Source organism: Microcaecilia unicolor, chromosome 8, assembly GCF_901765095.1.
Source record: "Microcaecilia unicolor chromosome 8, aMicUni1.1, whole genome shotgun sequence".
Taxonomy (NCBI): Eukaryota; Metazoa; Chordata; class Amphibia; order Gymnophiona; family Siphonopidae; genus Microcaecilia; species Microcaecilia unicolor.
The window spans coordinates 143,952,536-143,976,020 of NC_044038.1; the positions used below are offsets into that span (position 1 = coordinate 143,952,536).

Sequence of the window (23,485 nt, forward strand, 5' to 3'; positions counted from 1 at the left end):
CTTGGCAAGCGAGTCGGGGAGAACGAAGAATGGTTGTCATTTTACTGTTCTGCTTTTTATTGTACACTGTGAATGGACAAATAGAGTATACTGTTCCAGAAGAGACTGCAAATGGTGTATTTGTTGGGAATATAGCAAAAGACTTAGGAATTGATGCTGCTGAATTGACCTTGCAGAAGTTCTGAATCATCATTTTAATGTGGATAAAAACACTGGAATTTTATCTGTTAATGAACTCATCGACAGAGAAGAGATATGTGCTTCAAAAAGTTCATGTTTTCTCAGTTATGAACTTGTGCTAGAAAATCCTCTTGAGTTGCACAAACTGAGAGTTAAAATACTGGATATAAATGATAACACCGCCCCCCCCCCCCCCCGTTTCTCTTTGAAGGAGTATAACTTAAGCACAGCAGAATTGTTATCTGCTGGCGCTCGGTTTATGCTTCCAGACGCCCAGGACCCAGATGAAGGCACTAACAGTGTTCAAACGTATACCCTTAGTTCCAATGATCACTTCCAGTTGGAAATATAGACGCTCGGGGATGGGAGCAAATATCCAGAACTGGTACTAAATAAAGCATTGGATAGGGAGGTACAGTCTATTCGTTGACTCGTGGTCACCCCCACAGATGGTGGGCAACCACAGAGAAGCGGCAACGCCCAGATGATTATTACGGTCCTGGATACCAATGACAACGCTCCAGTGTTTGACAATTCAGTGTACACGGCAATGGTAGTAGAAAACTCCTCGAAAGGTACCCTGGTAACGCAGGTGCATGCTACCGATTTAGACGAGGGTCAAAATGGAGAGATTCAATACTTCTCCAGAAGCAGCACCCCTCAGGAGCTGCAAGACATGTTCAGTATATGAAACTGGAGAAATTAAAGTAAATGGAATTTTAGATGCTGAAAAGTCTGTAGTACAGATGTACATAGAAGCGAGAGATAAAGGTGCATTTGGAATGTTCAGCACTGCCAAGGTGCTGGTGGAAATTATTGGAGTAAAGAATAATGCTCCTGTGATAACAATCCAATTTGCACGGTATCAGTATTATATTTATCAGAGGCGGTTTCTCATATACAGTTCTTCTATTATTACCCAACTCTCAAATGATCTTATCACCTACTTTATATAGGCTTACCGAGTATTTCAGTATCGGATCTATCAGATACCCATGTCACCACCATTCAGGCTATAGTGTGAGCCAGGCACTTTTTATGGTGGGCGTGTACTCCTCATTGATCCATATTTTTAAATATTATTAAATTTTTCATTCATTGTTTTAACTTAATCTATTAGTCAAATATGCACTTAGCTTTAAATGCAGTATCTCTATATTTTCTTCTTTCTTTTTTTCTACTTTAAAAATCAGTCATCTCGGAGACCTCTTAATCCGACATGAACTCATGTTTCGCATTTAATGCTGTATCAAGGCATGTCTCCTCAATCAAAGCTGAAAACATATCCGTGCTCTCTCTGTATTTCAAAATACAGAGAGAGCATGGATTAAGAGGTCTATACTCTTTTCCACACCAAACCTCATCTGCTACTGATCTGCTCATTCCTTCAACAAGTCCAGATACTTATATTGGTGACTAAACCTTCATCAGTATTGGCATTCCCACATAACTTGGTTTAATAATCAGAGAAGGCCAGAACATTGTTGATCTCCTCTTCTGTTTAATTATAGAAAGATTAAATAGAAACAGGCACACCATTACCATCCACATGAATTTTACTGTTTTTATAGTTCTGATTAATACTGGCTAGAGCAGTGATCTTCACTATTTTGCCAGTGGAGGCCATGTTGGCAGTAAATCTTTAGTGTGAGAGCCAAGATCATTGCTGGTTATATTAGACAGAGCGTTGAGAGGCAAGTGGAGGTAGGGAGTCATTCTCCAATGACCCACCTGATCCTTTCTGGCTGCTCAGGTGCACTTGGAGTAGTTTGTGTAACTAAAATAAAGTCTACCCTCCCAACAAATATTCTCTTTCCGCAAGCCCAGTTCCCCCACATATTCTCTATCCCTGTTCCTCAGTGCCTCTTTTCAGCACACTCTAGCTCTATCTCAGCTAGTCCCAATCCTCCTCCTCATCCCAACCCTACCAGTCAGCCTTCACCATCCTGTCTCCATTTCCAACCTATTCAAGCTAGCTCTACTCCGTGTTTTTTAAAATTCTTCTATAATTTGTTCCATAGATATGTTGATAGTACAAATTCTGGAAACGTTATTCTGTTTTCTTCTAGCACCATATGACTCTCAACAAGTTTGAGCTTCTCAAGTGCCCATTTTCACATACTGCTGTCTTGTGAGAATGGCAAAGGAGTTTAGGAAACTTTATGGAGATCTGAATGGTACGGACAGAAAACAGAACAGCTGAAATGGATATAGTGTCACTAGTAAGAATCTGGAGAGGAGGAAAGAGTCCAGGGGCCACACTTGCCTTACAATGAAAAACACTGGGTTAGAACAATATGCTCTAACTGTTTTTTGACACAAAGACAAATGGCATTTCCAGTCTCTATAACATAGGCAGGCTGCACACATTCTCACCCTCTCCCCGAACCACACACTTAAAGCACACAATAATAAGCACGAAACAAATTTTCTTTGGGAATATATGGCCACAGCTTTATTGAAACAACGTTAAACAAACCCTAGGAAGCACCCGAGCCTAGGATTGTATGTTGTAGAGGTTTCCGCTCCCCGCCATGCCTTACCAGCTAGGGAGCATGACTCAGTGTTCCACATGGCAGCCAGCCATAACTCACCCCCAGCGTGGCTGAGTATCCATCTGCTTCAGACTGCACCCTCGACCAGCATTCCACCCACCATGTTAAGCCAGCTAGGTGATTAGTCTGTCGCCAGTGAGTGTCCTTTGCCTGGAGCGACCAAGCTCCCTTTCGCTTGCTGTTCCAGCACCTCCATCAATTCCTAGGCTCGGGTGCCTCCCCTGCTGTGACAATGTTCAAGAATTATGTACACCAATCACAGAGGGAGATAACTAACAATGATTCCACTTGGCCTACCCCTTCCCTACTATAACATAAGAACATCAGCAATTACTAAGTACATAAGTACATACATAAGTATTGCCATACTGGGAAAGACCAAAGGTCCATCATGCTCAGCATCCTGTTTCCAACAGTGGCCAATCCAGGTCACAAATACCTGGCAAAATCCCCAAAAAGTACAAAACATTCTATACTGCTAATCCCAGAAATAGTGGCTTCTCCCCAAGTCCATTTAATAATGGTCTATGGACTTTTCTTTAGGAAGCCGTCCAAACCTTTTAAAACTCTGCTAAGCTAACCGCTTTTACCACATTCTCTGGCAATGAATTCCAGAGTTTAATTACACATTGAGTGAAGAAATATTTTCTCTGATTCGTTTTAAATTTACTACATTGTAGCTTCATCGCATGCCCCCTAGTATTTTTGGAAACTGTGAACAGACGCTTCACATCTACCTGTTCCACTCCACTCATTATTTTATAGAACTGTATCATATCTCCCCTCAGCTGCCTTTTCTCTAAGCTGAAGAGCCCTAGCCACTTTAGCCTTTTCTCATAGGGAAGTCGTCCCATCCCCTTTATCATTTTCGTCGCCCTTCTCTGCACCTTTTCTAGTTCCACTATATCTTTTTTGAGATGCAGCGACCAGAATTGAACACAATATTCGAGGTGCAGTCACACCATGGTGCGATACAAAGGCATTATAACATCCTCATTTTTGTTTTCCACTCCTTTCCTAATACCTAACATTCTATTTGCTTTCTTAGCTGCAGCAGTAACATAACAACATAAAGAATCAACGATTGGTATAAACAATTGGTATCATAACATAACGGTAAAGGTAAATGTGGTTGGTATTGTATACCTATGACAAGTCTGATTAACAGTTCAACTAACTAGAGGTTAACCATGTGCCCCTGCAACCCCAGGGGGTGTGAAGGAAGGGAGGGCTAGGAAACTGTTTTCCGCTGAAGAGGCTCCCCTCCCTCCTCTGCGGCTTTTAATTTTCTTTTTTTGCGCTGCAGCGCCTCAATCCCGCCCCCTTCCAGCATCCCATCAATGCCCTTTAGGATTCCCCGTGACGTCACTCCTGACTGGTGGGGAAGCCAGAAGCAGAGTGTAGTTCAGGCCGGGGAGCTACCGTGTGGTAGCCGTCATGTTATGTATGGCAGCTTGGTGTGCTCCTCGCCTGCCTTCCTTTCTACTCTGTATCACAACCTTTTCAATGGTACTTTGTAAAAGAATTAACAAGAATAAAAACAAATCCTGTTTTTCCCTTATATTCCAAGATCTGCTCAGATAATTATGTTTCATAGGGGATGTGTATTCGGAACCAGGGTTGACTGTTGCAGATTGGCTGCTTGCCTAGACAGCGGAATCAGATGAGCCACTGAGCTATGGACTTATCAGTATTTTACCCAGCACAGCACAGAGCGTGGGAACAGGGTCAGAGGTTCATTTGTCTGGCCCCTCTAACCAAGAAAGTTTTCCATTGCCCATGGATGCTTGTTTTTTAAATGCACAATCATCTCTTCTTAATGTTTCCTAGCCTAATGGTTCGTGCAGTGAGCTGGGGACCTGGGTTCAATTCCCACTGTAGCTCCTTGTTACCCTGGACAAATCACTTAACCTTCCATTGCTCCAGGTACAAAACTTTGGGGGTCTTTTACTAAAGATTATCTCATGTTATCTGCCACAGGACTAGTTTTATTTCTATGGGCCCTGCTGCAGATAATGCACAATAATCTTTAGTAAAAGACACCCAGATAGTATTAAAACTCTCTTTCCTTGACTGTAATTGTACTGAACTCTTTCCCATCCCCCATCCTCATCCCACCTGGCTTTCTGCAGACAATCTAAAATGATTAGGAGGGGCTAGTTTCTGTTCAGAGCTGGGCAACTTCAAGGGCCTCACTTGTCTCCTGCCTCAAGGAAACTCACTCAGATAAGACTTTTGTGCTGGCTTTCTTCCAGGAATTTCCTACTCTAAAACTGTGCTTTTGGTTATCTCTTTTGTCTGCCCTTGTCTTTGCACTTAAATCTTTCCTAAAAAGAGAAAACAAGGGTTTTAAACTGCTCTGCAAATATTGTGATTTTGACTGTGTGTGACCTTGATGCAGGAATTACCACTATTGTTAGCAGAATCTGTGATACTTCAGGAGTCAAATACCACTCACCAGAATGAGAGAGAAGTCTTCTTTATTTGCCAGCAAACAAAGTAGGATATCAGCACTAGGTCTCTTCTTCTCTTGACTCTCTGTGTCTTGTCTCTCTGGATCCTGCGTCTCCTGTCTGTCCTCTCTCGTCTCTGCTCCTTCTCTAACGTAAGCTGCTTCTGTTCTCATTTATATATGGTCCTAAACCCTTCTAGCCCCCCTTTCTCACCAGATGGTAAAGAATAGATTGATTACCCTGTCTTGAACTAATTATCTCTACACATTTACTCAAAATATCAGTTACATAGGTTTGAGATATTTCCTAAACTGACCTATGACCTGGGGCCTCTCAAACTAGACAATGTGGCACCTATCTCCTGCATTTTATTATTATTCACATAATCAGATTCCCGGTTAACTTCATAACTTGAGCTGGGTTCATTAAGGGGCTAATCTTGCTTAATGGCACACAGACATGGTTTGTTATTACTTTCAGGAGTCCAGTCCTACACTTAGCTATAATCAATCAAGGAGAAGAGTTGACTTTTCCTGACCTCTTTCACCTAGCTAGGACTGTGGATAATTCAAACCAGATGATGACCTCTTAAACTGCAGACAAATCTCACTTGAAAAGTCAGACAAAGATGTAACACTGAATTGAAAAGATATTTTACAGGGAGAAATAGAACTTATTAATTAAACAGAATAAAACATATTTTAAAATAAGCAGAAATCAGAATTCCTTATAAGACAAAATCTAAATTATCACCTATTTCCTTCTCTCTAAACAGCATTCAGCCTAATCTTTTAAAACTGCCTGCTTGCTAATCCCCTCGAGACTGTCCAATATGCCTTACTTAGAATGGCATCCAGATGTGGTTTATTATTCCTATGAACTAGCATTAACAATCCATCCCTCAAAAAGGGACAAAGAAAGTTTTACTTCTCTCTGACCTTTTTAACCTCTAGTCTAGCAAAAGCTAGACATTTGAGTAATTAAAACCAGATGGCATTCTACCACTTGCAGGACTGAACCAAAATTAAACAGAATTAACAAATTAATATGATTTCTCTGTCCAGGCTGCCTCAACCTGATTGTTTTCAAACTGCTTTATTGATATCTGCAAATCTGGAAAACTAGATTTTGGATTTCAAAACTGCCAGATAGTATTAAAACTCTCTTTCCTTGACTGTAATTGTACTGAACTCTTTCCCATCCCCCATCCTCATCCCACCTGGCTTTCTGCAGACAATCTAAAACGATTAGGAGGGGCTAGTTTCTGTTCAGAGCTGGGCAACTTCAAGGGCCTCACTTGTCTCCTGCCTCAAGGAAACTCACTCAGATAAGACTTTTGTGCTGGCTTTCTTCCAGGAATTTCCTACTCTAAAACTGTGCTTTTCGACATTTCTGGTGCATTTTGTAACCTTGTCTTCCCCTTATCCTAACCAGCTGTGTAGATAAGTGGCTTAATACAATTCTAGAGATAGGTTTTACAACAAACACAATCCACACGTTTTACATTTTAACCCCCCCCCCCCCACCCCAAAACTTCCACTTCTAAATAGCTTTCCTACATACACTACTTATCACAAATTAACTCCACCCAAATACAAATCTCTCTGCCTGTGTGGCTTAAGAGTAAGGTAAATCTTGCATACTCTTAACCCCATCATAGCATACCTATTCATACCAAATACATCAGCATGACTCTTATTCTCTGTAATAATTGTGGTGCTTTAGTTTCAAGGCCAATCATCTGGACACTAAAAGCTTGTCCTATATGTCATCAGCTCGCTAGTTTAAAAAAGGAGCTTAGTAAACTAAAGGAGGAATTAGATACACTTAAAGCAGCTTCAAAGACTCCACAAAATCATACTGCTCAGAATCAAACCAAATTCACACCACTGCCTCAAAGGATAAAACCACCTAAAAATAGATGGTTCACAGTAGGCTCAGGCAGAGTTCGTTATGTGACACACAAGCATCCGCCCTCACAAGTGATGCCCCTACAGAATTCTTTTGCACCATTACAGCACTGTGATATTCCTGAAAATAGAACGGATGCAGAAGAAAAAGGAATGAAGCTGGAACAAAAAGATAGGAAGGTACCCAAAGGGTTAAGACACCCCCAAATCACTAAAACACATACCAGGAAATGTAGATGGAATGCAATGACCGCAAATGCTCACAGTCTAAGCAATAAAGTTCATGACCTTCAAGCCCTGATGGTGGAGGCAGACTTAGACATTGTTGCAATCACGGAGACGTGGCTAAATGGTTCCCATGAATGGGATGCAAACATACCAGGCTATAATCTATTTAGGAAGGATAGAGAGGGTCGTAAAGGTGGAGGAGTAGCTCTGTATGTGAGAAATGATATCACGGCGACTGAAATGACAGGGACCTGGGGAAAAGAAGAAGCAATATGGATCACCTTAAAAAGAGATGATAGAACCTCAGTCCATGTGGGTGTTGTCTACAGACCCCCGACACAACTGGAAGAACTAGATAGGGATCTGATCGTGGATATTCAAAAGTTAGGAAAGAAGAGGGAGGTGCTGTTGCTGGGAGATTTCAATCTGCCGGATGTAGATTGGAAGATTCCGTCGGCGAAATCGGAGAGAAGTAGACAGATCGTGGATGCTTTCCAAAGTGTTTTGCTCAGACAAATGGTGACGGAACCCACGAGGGAGGGAGCGACGCTGGATCTGGTGCTCACAAATGGGGATAGCGTGTCAAATGTCCGAGTGGGTGCCCACCTGGGCGGCAGTGACCATCAAACAGTTTGGTTTGATATGACTGCTGTAGTGGAGGGCAGCCACTCAAAACTCAAAGTCCTGGATTTCAAGCGTGCTGACTTTACTAAAATGGGGGAATACCTGAGGAAGGAGCTGATGGGCTGGGAGGAAGTACAAGAAGTGGAAGGACAGTGGTCCAGGCTGAAAGAAGCTATAAATAGGGCTACAAACCTTTATGTAAGGAAAGTAAATAAAAGCAAGAGAAAAAGGAAACCAATATGGTTCTCCAAGCAAGTGGCTGAGAAAATAAAGGCTAAAGAGTTGGCGTTCCAGAAATACACAAAAACTCAAGAACAGGAACACGGGAAGGAATACCGGAGGAAACTGAAAGAAGCCAAGAGAGAGATACGTCTGGCGAAAGCGCAAGCGGAAGAACAAATGGCTAGAAATGTAAGGAGGGGTGACAAAAATTTCTTCAGGTATATTAGTGAAAGGAGAATGACTAAAAAGGGAATTGTGAGACTAAAAGATACTGCGAACCACTATGTAGATAATGATGAAGGAAAAGCAAATTTGCTAAATAGATACTTTTGTTCTGTTTTCACAGAAGAAAATCCTGGAGCAGGACCGCGATGGACTGGAAAAAGTACAAATGATAGTGGAGTGGATACAGCATCATTTACAGAAGAGAGTGTGTATGAACAACTTGTAAAGCTAAAGGTGGACGAAGCCATGGGACCGGACGGGATCCACCCCAGGATATTAAGGGAGCTCAGAGAGGTCCTGGCGGGTCCTCTTAAAGATTTGTTTAATAAATCTTTGGAGACGGGAGATGTTCCGAGGGATTGGAGAATGGCGGAGGTGGTCCCTCTTCACAAAAGTGGTGATAGGGAAGTAGCTGGAAACTACAGGCCGGTAAGCCTCACTTTGGTTATTGGAAAAGTAATGGAAGCGATGCTGAAGGAAAGGATAGTGAATTTCCTGGAAGCCAATAAGTTGCAAGATCCGAGACAACATGGTTTTACCAAAGGGAAATCATGCCAAACGAATCTCATTGAGTTTTTTGATTGGGTGACAGGAGAATTGAATCAGGGACGAGCTATGGACGTAATCTACTTAGATTTCAGCAAAGCTTTTGACACGGTTCCCCACAGGAGGCTTTTAAATAAACTGGATGGGCTGAAGATAGGACCTAAAGTGGTGAACTGGATTAGGAACTGGTTGACGGACAGACGCCAGAGGGTGGTGGTGAATGGAGTTAGCTCGGAGGAGGGAAAGGTGAGTAGTGGAGTGCCTCAAGGATCGGTGCTGGGGCCGATTCTGTTCAATATATTTGTGAGTGACCTTGCCGAAGGGTTAGAAGGTAAAGTTTGCCTATTTGCGGATGATACTAAGATCTGTAACAGAGTGGACACCCCGGAGGGAGTGGAAAACATGAAAAAGGATTTGAAGAAGCTAGAACAATGGTCTAAGGTCTGGCAATTAAAATTCAATGTGAAAAAATGCAAAGTGATGCACTTAGGGAATAGAAATCCACGGGAGACGTATGTGTTAGGTGGCGAGAGTCTGATAGGTTCGGACGGGGAGAGGGACCTTGGGGTGATAGTATCTGAGGATTTGAAGGTGACGAAACAGTGTGACAAGGCGGTGGCTTTATCTAGAAGGTTGTTGGGCTGTATAGAGAGAGGTGTGACCAGCAGAAGAAAGGGGGTGTTGATGCCTCTGTATAAGTCGTTGGTGGGGCCCCATCTAGAGTATTGTGTTCAGTTTTGGAGGCCGTATCTTGCTAAGGATGTAAAAAGAATCGAAGCAGTGCAAAGAAAAGTTACGAGAATGGTATGGGATTTGCGTAACAAGACGTATGAGGAGAGACTTGCTGACCTGAACATGTATACCCTGGAGGAAAGGAGAAACAGGGGTGATATGATACAGACGTTCAAATATTTGAAAGGTATTAATCCGCAAACGAACCTTTTCCGGAGATACGAAGGCGGTAGAACGAGAGGACATGAAATGAGATTGAAGGGGGGCAGACTCAAGAAAAATGTCAGGAAGTATTTCTTCACGGAGAGAGTGGTGGATGCTTGGAATGCCCTCCCGCGGGAGGTGGTGGAGATGAAAACGGTAACGGAATTCAAACATGCGTGGGATAAACATAAAGGAATCCTGTTCAGAAGGAAAGGATCCTCAGGAGCTTAACCGAGATTGGATAGCAGAGCCGGTAGTGGGAGGCGGGGCAGACTTATACGGTCTGTGCCAGAGCCAGTGGTGGGAGGCAGGACTGGAGGTTGGGAGGCAGGGATGGCGCTGGGCAGACTTATACGTCTGTGCCAGAGCCGGTGGTGGGAGGCGGGGATAGTGCTGGGCAGACTTATACGGTCTATGCCAGAGCCGGTGGTTGGGAGGCGGGGCTAGTGCTGGGCAGACTTATACGGTCTGTGCCCTGAAGAGCACAGGTACAAATCAAAGTAGGGTATACACAAAAGTAGCACACATGAGTTGTCTTGTTGGGCAGACTGGATGGACCGTGCAGGTCTTTTTCTGCCGTCATCTACTATGTTACTATGTTACTATGTTACACCCCTAGATTGTTAGCTCACTAGGGACAGAGAAAGTACCTAAAAATAATATCTAAACTGTATTGGTTGTACCACAGAAATGTGGTATATCAAATCCGTTACCCATTAATATTGCTATTTAAATGGATGTCGAGATTGCTAGTTTAAACATAACTGATTTTTTAAATAAGGTTATGACATAAGTGTAAGCTGTAATGATAGCAGCAGTAACTCACTTAGGGGGTCTTTTTTATTGCATACTGCAGTAGAGGAGTCAACTTTTCAAAATGATTGGGGGTGCTGAAATTTTTTTTACGGGTGGTGCATTCCCCCCTCCCCCTCCCCCTCCCTTTCCCCATCCCCCTCCCCCTCCCCCTCCCCTCCCCTTCCTCTCCCCCTCCCCGTCCCCCTCCCTCATCCCCCCTCCACCTCCCTCCAAGTTCCAGGCCCCCTCCCTCCGAGTTCCAGGGCCCCCCTCCCTCAATCCCTCCAAGTTCCAGGGTCCCCCTCCCTCCCTCTGAGTTCCAGGGTCCTCCCTCCCAGTTCCAGGATCCCCCTCCCTCCCTCCCAGGGTCCCCTCCCTCTGAGTTCCAGGGTCCTCCCCCCCTCCGAGTTCCAGGGTCCTTCCTCCCTCCCTCCGAATTCCAGGGTCCCCCCTCCCTCCCTCCCTCCCTCCTCCCTTCGAGTTCCAGGCCCCCTCCCTCCGAATTTTAAAAGTCATCTTGACTTACCTCGTCAGGGTTACGGCGGCAGCAGCAGTAAAAAGCGTGAAGGCTTGGCGCTTAGTTCAGTTTTCCCTTCTCTTTCTCTCTCAGCTCTGGTCCCGCCCTTGTGGAAACAGGAAATGAGGGCGGGACCAGAGCTGAGCGAGAGAGAATGGGAAAACTGAACTAAGCGCCGAGCCTGCACGCTTTTTACTGCTGCTGCCGCCGTAACCCTGACGAGGTAAGTCAAGATGACTTTTAAAATTCGGAGGGAGGGGGCCTGGAACTCGAAGGGAGGAGGGAGGGAGGGAGGGAACAAACTTCTGGTGGGTGAAATATTGGGGGTGCTCGAGCACCCACAGCACCCATGGAGTCGGCGCCTATGTACTGCAGATCATCCAAATATGCGGCATGTTGTGGGTGTGTTTTGGGTGGGATTGGTGAAGGCCCAAAAGTAAGACATCCAACAGTGATTTTCAAATGGGGAGAAATGTCCATGTTTAAAAGGAAGGACGTTTATTTTTTAAAATATAGACCTGTTTCAGTTACATCCAGGTTACAAAAAGTTGCTCTGATTGAGCAGCTGATCACTGGAGGGATTAAGGCAGGACCCCACGTTAATCCCCTAGTGGTTGCCATCCCCCTCCCTCTCCCTTGAAAGTGAAACCAGAATGGAAAACCAAGCTCTATGTCAGATGTATATTATGGGTATTCTTGAAAAGCAGCAAGTAGGTCAGAGGAGTAGCCTAGTGGTTAGTGCAGTGGACTGTAAACCAAGGGACACAAGTTCAATTTGTACTGTAGCTTTATTAATTTTTTTCTGGGGCTCCCTCCAAAAGTAGAAAGATACTGTTCCTAAAGATATGACACTTGAAAGTTCGAAAGCTATTGAAGTGGTATACATTCAGGTATAGTAGGTATTCTTCTGTTCCTGGAAGGATCACGTTTACAAAAAAAAAAAAAAAAAAAATATATATATATATATATATATATGTTCCTTGGTTTACAGTCCACTGTACTACCCAGAAGGTTACTCTGTTTGGAAAGGAAGCCTGTTTGGGAAATTTTATAAGATTGCTGCCAGACATCCATCTCTGTGTCTTTGTTTTCCCATGTTTACAATTTAAACATTTCAATTTGTAAAATGGTTGTTCAGGAGCAGGGACATAGCTAGACCTCGACGGGAGGGGGGACCAGAGCCCAAGGTGGGGGGGTCACATTTTGACCCACCTCCCTGCTGCCACCCTCCCGCTGCCACCTCTGCCCCCCCACCGCTTCTGCCTCCCTGTCTGCCACCGCTGCTCCCCCCCACTGCCACCGCTGGAAGGTACCGCCTCTGCTTCCCTGCCACCCCTCCCCCTGCTGCTGCCGCTAGAAGGTATCTTGACTGGCGGGGGTCCCCAACCCTCGCCAGCTAAAGTGTTTGTCCCACACTGGTCTTACATTGCTAGCACCCTGTCCTGCTTTCAGCACCATGCATGCTTGTTTTAATGAAACTGAGCATGCACATGCTCAGTTTCAATAAAACAAGCATGCACGGCACTGATAAACAGGACGGGGCGCCAGCAATGTAAGACCAGCGCGGGACAGATGCCTTAGCTGGCGAGGGTTGAGGACCCCCACCAGCCAAACTGGGGGTTCCGGAAACAGTTTGAGGGGGTCAAAGCCCTCATGGCCCCCCCATAGCTACACCACTGTTCAGGAGTAAATAGAGGCCTTAATGAAAGTTCCAATATTGACTTCATATATAGTAGCTTTCATATTCACCTTATGTACGAGTGGTTTGTAATGGGACACAAGCAATATCTTTGATATTGCTTTACTGATCTACAAAACAATGTATGGAGTTCTTAAAGCATAGATGATGTGTTCAAGACTCTTCCAATGTCTTCTCATTGGCAATCCTGTAGGCAGAGCAGAAAAAGAGGATATTTTAGGTTCAGGAATTCATAGAATGGTAAACAGACTGCAATATGAAAGAAATACAGCAGTTTTCCAGGAGGTTTGGCCAGCTAGACATGGAGCTGGGCTGATGTATATTCCCTTTTTAAATTTGCCCTGCTGATGCACAGATAAGTATATTAATATAGTTTAACTATGGGGATAATTTTATAACTTCATGCATGTGTAGAAAGTACACACATATTTTTCCTTGTGCATGCTTTGGTGAATTTTCAAAACACAAGTATGTATGTACTTGGCTTTGATACTCAGCTCAAGTAATCTATGGGCTTACACGTTTCTCTGTAGCATGCACAGAATTTTATATGCATACAACTAAACTTTAAAAACTATGCATGTAACTGCACATCACTGTCCAGTCCCATGCTCAGGAATTCTGCCACTCATTCGGGGTAAAAATATTCATGTACAGTTTATACATGTATAACGTTATGCATGTATTGGGCACACAGTTTGGGAAAAGCCTAGTTACTCATAGAAGTGCTTTTAAATATGATCATCTATGGGGTATAAACTTATTTCTCATGCAGAAAAAGGCTTTGATAAAATTCCATGACTATATGTTCACGTGAAAAGTACCCATGCAGAAAGTGTTCACCCTCTCTTACATGATCTGCATGTAGACGTTCCTCAGTGCATAGTTTGGGCAAAGTAGAGGTAGAGTTGCAATGTACATATGGTTTTAATAAAATACAAATATATATGTGTAGAGTACATGCCCAAATGTACATCTCTGCAGTAGGTGTAAATCTGTGCTCAACATTTGTAACTGCTATTGGGGTGGATTTAGGAGCCTATTTTATAAAAGGCAAATGGGCACCTTAAAAAAGGAGCCTTTTTGGACTTCTTACATAGGCATTTTTTTAATAAAAAAAATTTTTTTTACAAGAATTTATAAAGCCACTATGCAGAGGCCTAGGTGGTGAACAATTAAATGCACATAAATCAACAAAAAATAATAATCACCCACAATCACCCACTCAGATCAAGTACCTATAGAATCAAGGCCTATGGGGAAATTTGATACAGGGTGCCTAGCATAGGCATCCAGAGGGCACATGATAGGAGCCAATTCTGTAAAGGACAGTAAGCACTTAGGTGTGACCATTTATGGAACCATAGAGCTGGTGTAAGTGAAATTGCCTAAGTGCTGCAGATACCCATATAACGTAAGGTATTCCATAAGTTACATCTGGAAGTGCAAGCCCCATATATGTCATGCCCATGCTCTGCCCCTGTGTATGCCCCTTTGCAAATACATGTTGCATAACTTAAGTGGGCATTTCTAGAATAGCACTTAAGTGGCATGCTGGCATATACATGAATAAGTGTGCACATATGCATGTAAACGCTAGTATTGTAAACATTTACTTGTGTAGTGTGCCAGTATATTTTAGTATCTAGGATATAGAATTGCTCAATAGGGGGCAGTGCTATACAACAGGTGTTAATATTTACGTGCACATTACATATGTAAATGCTGAGAATGCTACCATATATGCATATTTGTATGCACTTAGGTGCATAAATGTTAGAATGCTGCCTAAGCCTTACTGTTTACCATATGTAAACTGCATAGTGCATAAGCAGAAGGCGCTGTACCCAGGGGCAGAGCATGGATGGGAAGCAGGTGGGGCTGCCATTTATAGAATAGTGTAAGTTATGCATGTTACACTTAGGTACTTTCACAGTGATCTGCCTAAATTTTAGGCATGCAAATACCTGGTTATGCCAGTATTATATAAATGAATGTAAGCATATCTGTTCCCTTATAGAATAGACTTCTAATACATGCATTCTGGATACCTAAATCTAGGCACCCTATTATAGAATTGTCCCATATGGAGGCAATTCTATAAGTGGGTACATCCATTTAGGTGCAGTAGGTGGTGAGGCAAAAACTTGGGATAAATAAAAGATGTGAGGTTAAAGGAAACAAAGTGGGAAGAAAGGGAAGAATGAGGAGGATAGATTGGGAGCAAAAAAATTATTTTACCTGATGTTAATGTCTAAATCTATTTGGGTAAATGTATAACTCCTCAGACCACTGATATTCAAAGGCACTCCATGAATAGTGCCATCCATAAATTGCTGTAACCACTCTGACACTATCCATAGGGTAGGGGGGGGGGCCTTTTCTTTTACTATTGTTTTTTGAGTTTGTTTGTCTTCCTTTATATTTGATGATTTTCTTGTACTTTTACTTTCTCTTGTGTGCCTGTATGGTTATGTCTTTTATTTGTTAGGTAGTACTTTCTCCCTAATTTGAATTTTGTCACAGCTATGATTTAATTAGAATATGGGGTATAGCAAATAAAATTGAAGCTTGAACTTTGAATTTTAAAAATGTTTTTCTTATGTGTAAACACTGTTGTATGCACATAAAAGGTTCTTATAAAATTACCGCAAGGATGGACTATGTCAAGTAGGCGTGTTTGAGGGAGAATTTTGGAAGGAGTGTGGGCAGCATCATTAAGATCAGTTTAACCACAACAAACATGAGAAAAGTTAGATGTGTATACTGCAAACACTATTCAATAGAGAATTATTATTTTAAATGATCTCTCAACATACATACATGTGCATTTTTATAATTAATCACTAGAGAGAAAAAAAGGCTTCAGCAGTCAAAGGTTAACACTGCAACTGTGGCCAAGCATAAAGCAATACCTTCACCATCTTCACAACTGTTGCAATACCTTCTGACTTGGACCAATCATCAGCCAAAAACCTCTCACTTTTTTATTTTAATATCCTTTTCAATATACAAAAAAATACCTCTGTCATTGCAAAAACTTGACAGTATGCAGAGCAGCATGAGGAGTATGAAATACTGAAATTATTTGAATTATGAAATGTTTTCCCTGACAAAACCTAGTGGACAGTGAAACGGGTCCCCATTGGATGTTCTGTGAGTTATCATGAGCTATCGACAGCTAATCATTTCTAAATCAAGTTTTTGCCATGACAGTGGTATTTTTTAAAGACTGAAAAGGGCATTAAAATAGAAGAGAGAGAGGATTTTGGCTGATGATAGGTTCAAGTCAGAAGGTACTGCAATGGTTGTGAAGGTATTGCTTTATGCTTGGCCACAGTTGCAGTGTTCTGTAATTGGTGTTGAAATTACCCCACTGCCATATGAATCAGAATAAGTTTAGTGAATATTATATCATTGATGTAGCCTTTCATTTAACTTATGTTGCTACAATTTATGTTTATGTCACAATGACTTTGATTTCAAAGAATGCAAAATTCTTGTTAATTTATATAAATTCTTGTCAATTTAAAATTAAAATAACAATAAAACCAGAATATTTGCTTTATCATCATTGGCATTTCTAAAGGACACTGTGTCCCTCTATACCTCTACTGGAGCCACATTCGTATTCTGTGGATGTCAGAATCCATTTTATTTATGGCCCATATACCTATTTAACTTTAAAACTGTACTAGATTTGAGATTCCCCCCTCCCCATACACACTAAAGAAGAATGATCCATTTATGTGGATTATTATACAGTACAGAGTTCTTTAATAGTCAGCATATAAAATTAGTAATACAATAAGAAGCAAATAAGAAATATGTTGGCCATTTCTTGATAATTATTTATTTATACACTCCATTTTTATATTGCATTGTCTGCAAAGTTCTGGGTAGTGTACAAAATAAAATGATGACATGAAAAAGCATCCAAATATATATGGATTTTGTTCCTGTCAAGTACTTAAGTCTTATAACGACTGCATAGTTATTTTATGGCTAATGCAGTGGTCAAGATTTATTAGAACATTTTCTGCTTGCAGTCATCCATCAGGTCATTAATTTAGTCAAATGATTTTAATGGAGCTAATTAAATTCCTAACACATAAAATTGTCAATGCATTATTAAATAAAAGTACTACCATGCCTGTGTAGTTCGCTTTTGAAATTCATCTTTTTCCTATACCAACATAACTATTGTTGAACTTCTGACTGCCTGAATTTATAGGTATATAAATGGAAAAAGAAGTTATATATAATATTGGGACAAAGAAAACTTCACTTGTTATAGTTTTAATAGCGTTCACAGTTAAATATAACATTCATGAAATAATCTTTCAAACCTGATTTAAAAAATATTTAGTCCAGATTTCTGATTGGAAGCAACATTGCAATATTTGTGTAACGCCTCCTTTAATGTGTAGATTGCAATTGAAAATGAGGCAGAATTTCAATGCTGTTCAAACGCGGTAGCCTAAAAATGACGCTGTCGGGCTATAATCCTACCAGCTTTCACCGAAAGGGTGTGTTTAGACCGGAGCATTTACGATGTAGCCACAGGCTTCTACCGGCGCAGACCTGTGTTCCTGCTGCTGCCCTTGGCTGCACGCCTCGGTGTCGCTGTTCACCTCCTTGGTGCTGAATCTGAACCAGTCGAAGACAAGCGCCCGCCCCTTCTCCAGCTTACAACTGCAGCCTCTCGCACGGCAGTAGGAAGTGAAGCAGAAGCGAGAGAATAATACAGGCCCGATCAAGAAATGAAAACCCGTGCTACGATCCAGCATGGAGAAAGCATGGATTTATTGGGGAGGCAACCGATTTTGCGACCCCGTCGGAGCTGTTTCAGCTATGCGGGATGGCCCTAAACGGTAACCCTTGCTTGCAATGTTGGACATATGGTCGGATATTTAAGGATGTGACTTTCACGCTTGGGAGTCTGCGGAAGGCTGTTTGTCTTTTTCAGCTATTGCGATGGCTTTTCTCAGGAGATGCAGGAGGCTTATTTTGCAGGCTTTTTCCGTTATGGTATTTCACCTGCTAGGCCTAGCGGTCGGGCAGATCCGGTACTCCGTCCGGGAGGAGCTCAATCACGGAGCTTATGTTGGAAATATAGTTAACGATCTGGGGCTCGACCTTAGACAATTATCCACTCGAGGGTTTCGAATCACGTCTGAAAACAGTAAGCAGTATTTCGATGTGAATCTGGGGAATGGAATCTTATTCGTGAATGAAAAGATAGATCGTGAAACCCTCTGTGAACTCAAAACTACTTGTTTTCTAAATCTAGGGGTCGTTATTGGGAACCCTGTAGAGGTACATAATATTGAAGTAGAAATAATAGACATTAATGATAATACGCCAAGATTTCCAAGAAATGGCTATTACTGGGAGATCAGTGAATCAGCTGTTCCTGGAGCGCGCTTTCCTCTCGAGAGCGCGCAGGATCCTGATGTGGGAACCAATTCTGTTCAGACTTACAAACTCAGCACAAATGATCATTTTACCCTTGACTTGAAAACCTTTAATGAAAACAGTAAATTAATAGAGATTGTTCTGAAAAAAGCTTTGGATCGTGAACAAAAAGCCCTTCATCAGCTGTTTTTAACTGCAGTTGATGGCGGCAGCCCTGCAAGATCAGGTACAGCACAAATATCAGTACGAGTCATGGACACTAATGACAATTCTCCCGTTTTTGATAAATCAACGTACAAAGTTAGTTTGTTAGAAAATGCAAGTCCGGGTACCTTGGTTATTAAATTGAACGCTACTGATCCTGATGAAGGGTCCAACGGAGAAGTAATGTATTCGTTTAGTAGTTACACTCCAGAGAAGGTTAAACAGCTATTTCATATAAACCCTAACACTGGAGAAATACGAGTTAATGGGTCAGTAGATTATGAAGAAGCATCTTCCTATGAGATCTACATACAGGCCACTGATAAAGGCCCAGTCTCCATGTTAGGTCATTGTAAGGTATTAGTAGATGTAATTGATGCAAATGACAATGCTCCGGAAGTGGTAGTGACTTCATTATATACACCTGTGCCTGAAAATGCTCAATCAGAAACTGTAATAGCTTTGATGAGCGTAACTGATAATGATTCCGGTTTGAATAAACAAGTCAGCCTTAAGATACCCCCGAACCTTCCCTTTAAATTAAATTCCTTTAAAAATTCTTATACTTTGGTCACTGATGGACAACTTGATCGAGAAAGAGTTCCCTCCTACAATATTACTTTGACAGCTACAGATGCTGGCACTCCATCCTTATCATCTCAGAAAACAATTCAAGTTGATGTATCAGATGTAAATGATAATGCACCACAGTTTGAAAAATCTTCATATGCAGTTTATGTAACAGAAAATAATACACCTGGGGTTTCATTATGCACTGTGAAAGCCTATGATCCTGACACTAAGGAAAACTCTTTTGTGTCCTATTCACTGCTTGGAAAAGAAATTCAAGGGCTACCTGTAACATCTTACATTTCAATTAAATCTGATAATGGTGACATTTATGCTGTGAATTCTTTTGACTATGAAAAGTTACGGGAATTTCAAATTGTTGTTCAAGCACTGGATACTGGGAACCCACCACTCAGCAGCACTGTTGTGGTTAACATATATGTTGTAGATCAAAATGACCATTCCCCTGAGATACTGTACCCTGTGTCAAATAATGGCTCAGCTGCAACAGAGATGATTCCTCGAACAGCCAATGCAGGATACTTAGTTACCAAAGTAATAGCCATCGATGCTGACTCTGGACAAAATGCATGGCTGTTTTACTATCTCTCCCAAGTTTCAGATCCAAATATGTTTAAAATGGAGCTACACTCAGGGGAAATAAGGACTACACGCAAAGTAGGGGATGACAGTATTGCTACCTACAATTTGACAGTTCTTGTGAGAGACAATGGCCAACCTGCTCTTTCTGCTTCAATCACTATAACTGTAGCTGTTGTGGACAGGGTTTCTAAAATCATTCCTGACTCAAGAAAACATGTGAGGAGTACAAAAAATTATTCAGAGATAACTCTTTATCTAATCATTGCTCTGAGCTTAGTTTCTTTCATATTCTTATTGACTATCATTGTTTTAACAGTCATCAAATGCTACAGATACAGTGTGTATGGTGACTCCTGTTGTGTAGGTTCCTGTGGCTTTAGAGACAGATGTTCACCAGAAACATATAAACAGGCCAATAATAACATTGAACCTAGACTACCACATGGTTTAAAGGTACAACCACATTTTATCGAAGTGAGGGGGAATGGCTCTCTTACTAAGACATACTGTTATAAAGCCTGCCTGACAGCAGGGTCAGGAAGTGACACTTTCATGTTTTACAACACTGGTGGCCCTGCTGGATCTGGTCCTCATGCAGTGATAGCAGACAGACACCTGACAGGACAGAGTGGGCAGAGTGCGCAAAATCTCATTATTTTAAAAAGTGAGACCACAACTCCTAATGAGGTGAGATGTTATTAAATCATCAAGAATTCTAAACATAGCAAAATGTTATATGACCTTTTAATGCTTCCTTAATTGAAACTAATATGTTGCAGGTTATAGTTACAGTATCATAACATGACATAGTAAAACATTTTATGGCAAAGAACAATAGTTTGCTTAAATGTATTTTATGGAAACCAATGCTTGGGCTATTGACAGTTAATTGCCTAGACACAATAAAGCCAGCTAAGGTACTGGCATATGGATGGCATATTCAAAGTATTTAAAAAACTTTGATGGCAGTCTAATGACATGCTTCTATACTGTTGGCCTGTTTACTAACCCCCCCCCCCCTCAAATTTATATATGATGTCATAGGTTGTGTGTTCTAATTTGGCTGTACAGCCAAATTACGTGCACAAATTAATTGATTAACGAGCCAATCAGTGCTGATAATTGGTACTTAATAACCAATCAGCGGTACTAATTGACTTTAATTAGAATTTATGTGCACAGCTTTCTAGGCGCATTCTATAATGTGGTGCATGTAAATTCTAATGCGCACAGTCGAAAAGGGGGCATGGCCATGGACATGGAATGGGTGGGTTGTGGGCTTTTCAAAGTACTTTACACACTATTATTGAATACCCCCAATCCCAATCTGTGTCTAACCTAGATGCAGGTATTTAGGCCTGAATGTACAGGTGGCCTAAGTGGATGCACTGAGGGGCCCTTTTACTAAGCTGCGTAAATGTCTACGTGTGCCCAATGCGTGCCAAAATGGAGTTACAGCCCAGCTACCATGTGGCTCTTCTGGTAATTTCATTTTTGGCACACATCCAATATGCGCATCAAAAAATAATATTTTCAGATGCGCATATTGGACGCATGCCAAGTGGCATTCGACACATGCATGTCATTACCTTCCAGTTACCGCATGAGACTTACTGCTTGGTCAATGGCTGGTGGTAAGGTCTCAGATCCAAAATGGATGTGCGGCAGTTTTCATTTTGTCGCACGTCCATTTTTGGCAAAAATTTAAAAAGGCGTTTTTTACAGGCATGTTGAAAAATGATTCTGCGTGCGCCCAAAACACACATCTACACTACCGCAGGCCATTTTTCAGCATGCCTTTGTAAAAGGGCCCCCTAAGTTTTAGTTGTAAGAATAGTGCATGAGCATAATCTATAAACTGCACCTAACTTTAGGCATAGTATATAGAACTTCCCCCTAACTGCTCTTTACAGTGCTACCACTTGTATCCTGCTGATGTCTTCTGTGTCTTCCTACAGTGAGAAACTATGATGTGCCTGTGCTTTGAACCAACATTTTACTGATTTTGCTTATAGTTTCTAGATCTTCATGATTGTCATGTTATTGATTCCTACCTTCTGTGCAAAACCTTTCTCCTTCTTCTGCAAATTTTTTGTCATTGAGTGTAATGTTTCTGAGCTCTCTGTACAGCCGAGTGGGTTTTTATTTTGATCTGTAAGTAAAATTTAGTATGCTCTTAACAGGAAGTAGCTCACATAAAGACGTTTAGCTAGGCATATAGCCAGTTTGTACATTAACATGTGTAAAACTGCTTTTACATTATAAGGTGACATATGGCTCTATTGCAGTCTACAACCTACACAAAAATACACACATACTGTTTATTATTACAATCCTCATTTGGCATAGAGATTGAAGTGGATCCCTGTACAAAAATATTATCAAAGCACTATTGTTTCCCCTGGGTTATATATTTGCAATTTATAATTTATAAATGATTTATGTGATGTTATAATACATTTCCACTATACAATGGAATGCTAACACTAATATCACATGAAGAACCTGCTGTATTTAGTTTTGACAGAATTTACAGCTGAATTTTGCTTCTCAAGAAATTCAGAAATGTTGCATACGTGTTAGAAATCCAAGGGTCCCTTTTACCAAACTATGGTAAAAGGGGGCCTGCATTAGTGTTGGTGCATATTTTTGATGTACGTTGAGGCCCCTTGTACTGCAGCAGGTAAAAGGCTGTTTTTTTAAAAAAGGAAATGGCCATGCGCTAATCACAGGGATTGCTGTGTGGCCATTCCTGTGGGAGTCCTTACTGCCACCTATTTAGGTGATGGAAAGGGCTCCTGTGCTAACCCAGCAGTAATCAGGCAGCATGTAAATGGGGATTTGGGAAACCCATATGTCTACAGCAAGGGTTCTCAACCTAGTCCTCAGGACACACCTAGCCAGTCAAGTTTTCAGGATACCCACAATGAACATGCATGAGATAAAGTTGCGTATAATGGAGATAGGGCATGCAAATCTATCTCATGCATACTCATTGTGAGTATCCTGAAAACTTGGCTAGCTAGGTGTGTCCCAAGGACTGAGTTGAGAACCCTTGGTCTACGGGAAACTTGTTAAGGGACTGTTCTCTAAAATTTTCAGTGTTCTTCTTTCAAGCTGAGATCCAAACACAGTTAGCGAAACAAAGCACCAAAGGGCCTCCAAGGTTGGAACAATGGTAGAATCTTTAATAAAAGTGACCCGACATGGGCCACGTTTCAGCACAAGGTGCGCCTGCCTTTGGGGTCAAAAGCCAAATGTCCTTGAGAAAGAACGGATATCTCAAAAACGTCCTTTGTAGACTTTCCACAGCAGATCGTACCAGATGCTTCTGAGTTTAGTAGATGATTCCAATGAACCGCTGGTGGAAAGTCTACAAAGGATGTTTTGAGACATCTGTTCTTTCTCAAGGTTATTGGCTTTTGACCACTGAGGAAGGCGCATGTTGCACCGAAACACGGCCCGTGTCAGGTCCCTTTTATTAAAGATTGTACCATTGATCCAACCTTGGAGGCCCTTTGATGCTTTGTTTCGCTAACTTTGTTTGGACCTTGGCTTGAACGGGAAGGAACAATCCGCCCCAGACATTAGTATGTGAGGAGTGTGCGTGACGTCACTAAAGTGGCTGCAGGGGAACAGGCACTAGTTCAGTGCCCAGTTGTGTTTTCTATATCCCAGGTTGTCTGAAGCTAAGGATGCAGAAGAGGTAGCATTCACAGCTCCAGGGGGATGCAGTTATGGCCCTCATTAAGGGAGACAACGAGTGCTAGATTCAGAGTCCTGGAAGGAGGACTGGAACA

At 41.8% G+C, this 23,485-nt stretch overlaps 1 protein-coding gene and 1 long non-coding RNA gene across 2 annotated transcripts in view; both read left to right on the forward strand.

Moving 5' to 3' along the window:
* Positions 1-23,485, forward strand: part of LOC115475451 (protocadherin alpha-5-like) — a 101,601-nt gene that overhangs the window by 18,723 nt on the left and 59,393 nt on the right. The gene's annotated exons all lie outside the window — the stretch shown is intronic.
* Positions 2,294-5,691, forward strand: LOC115475452. Its single transcript, XR_003943033.1, has 3 exons — positions 2,294-2,306; positions 5,207-5,208; positions 5,605-5,691. It is a non-coding gene; the product is annotated as an uncharacterized LOC115475452 (long non-coding RNA).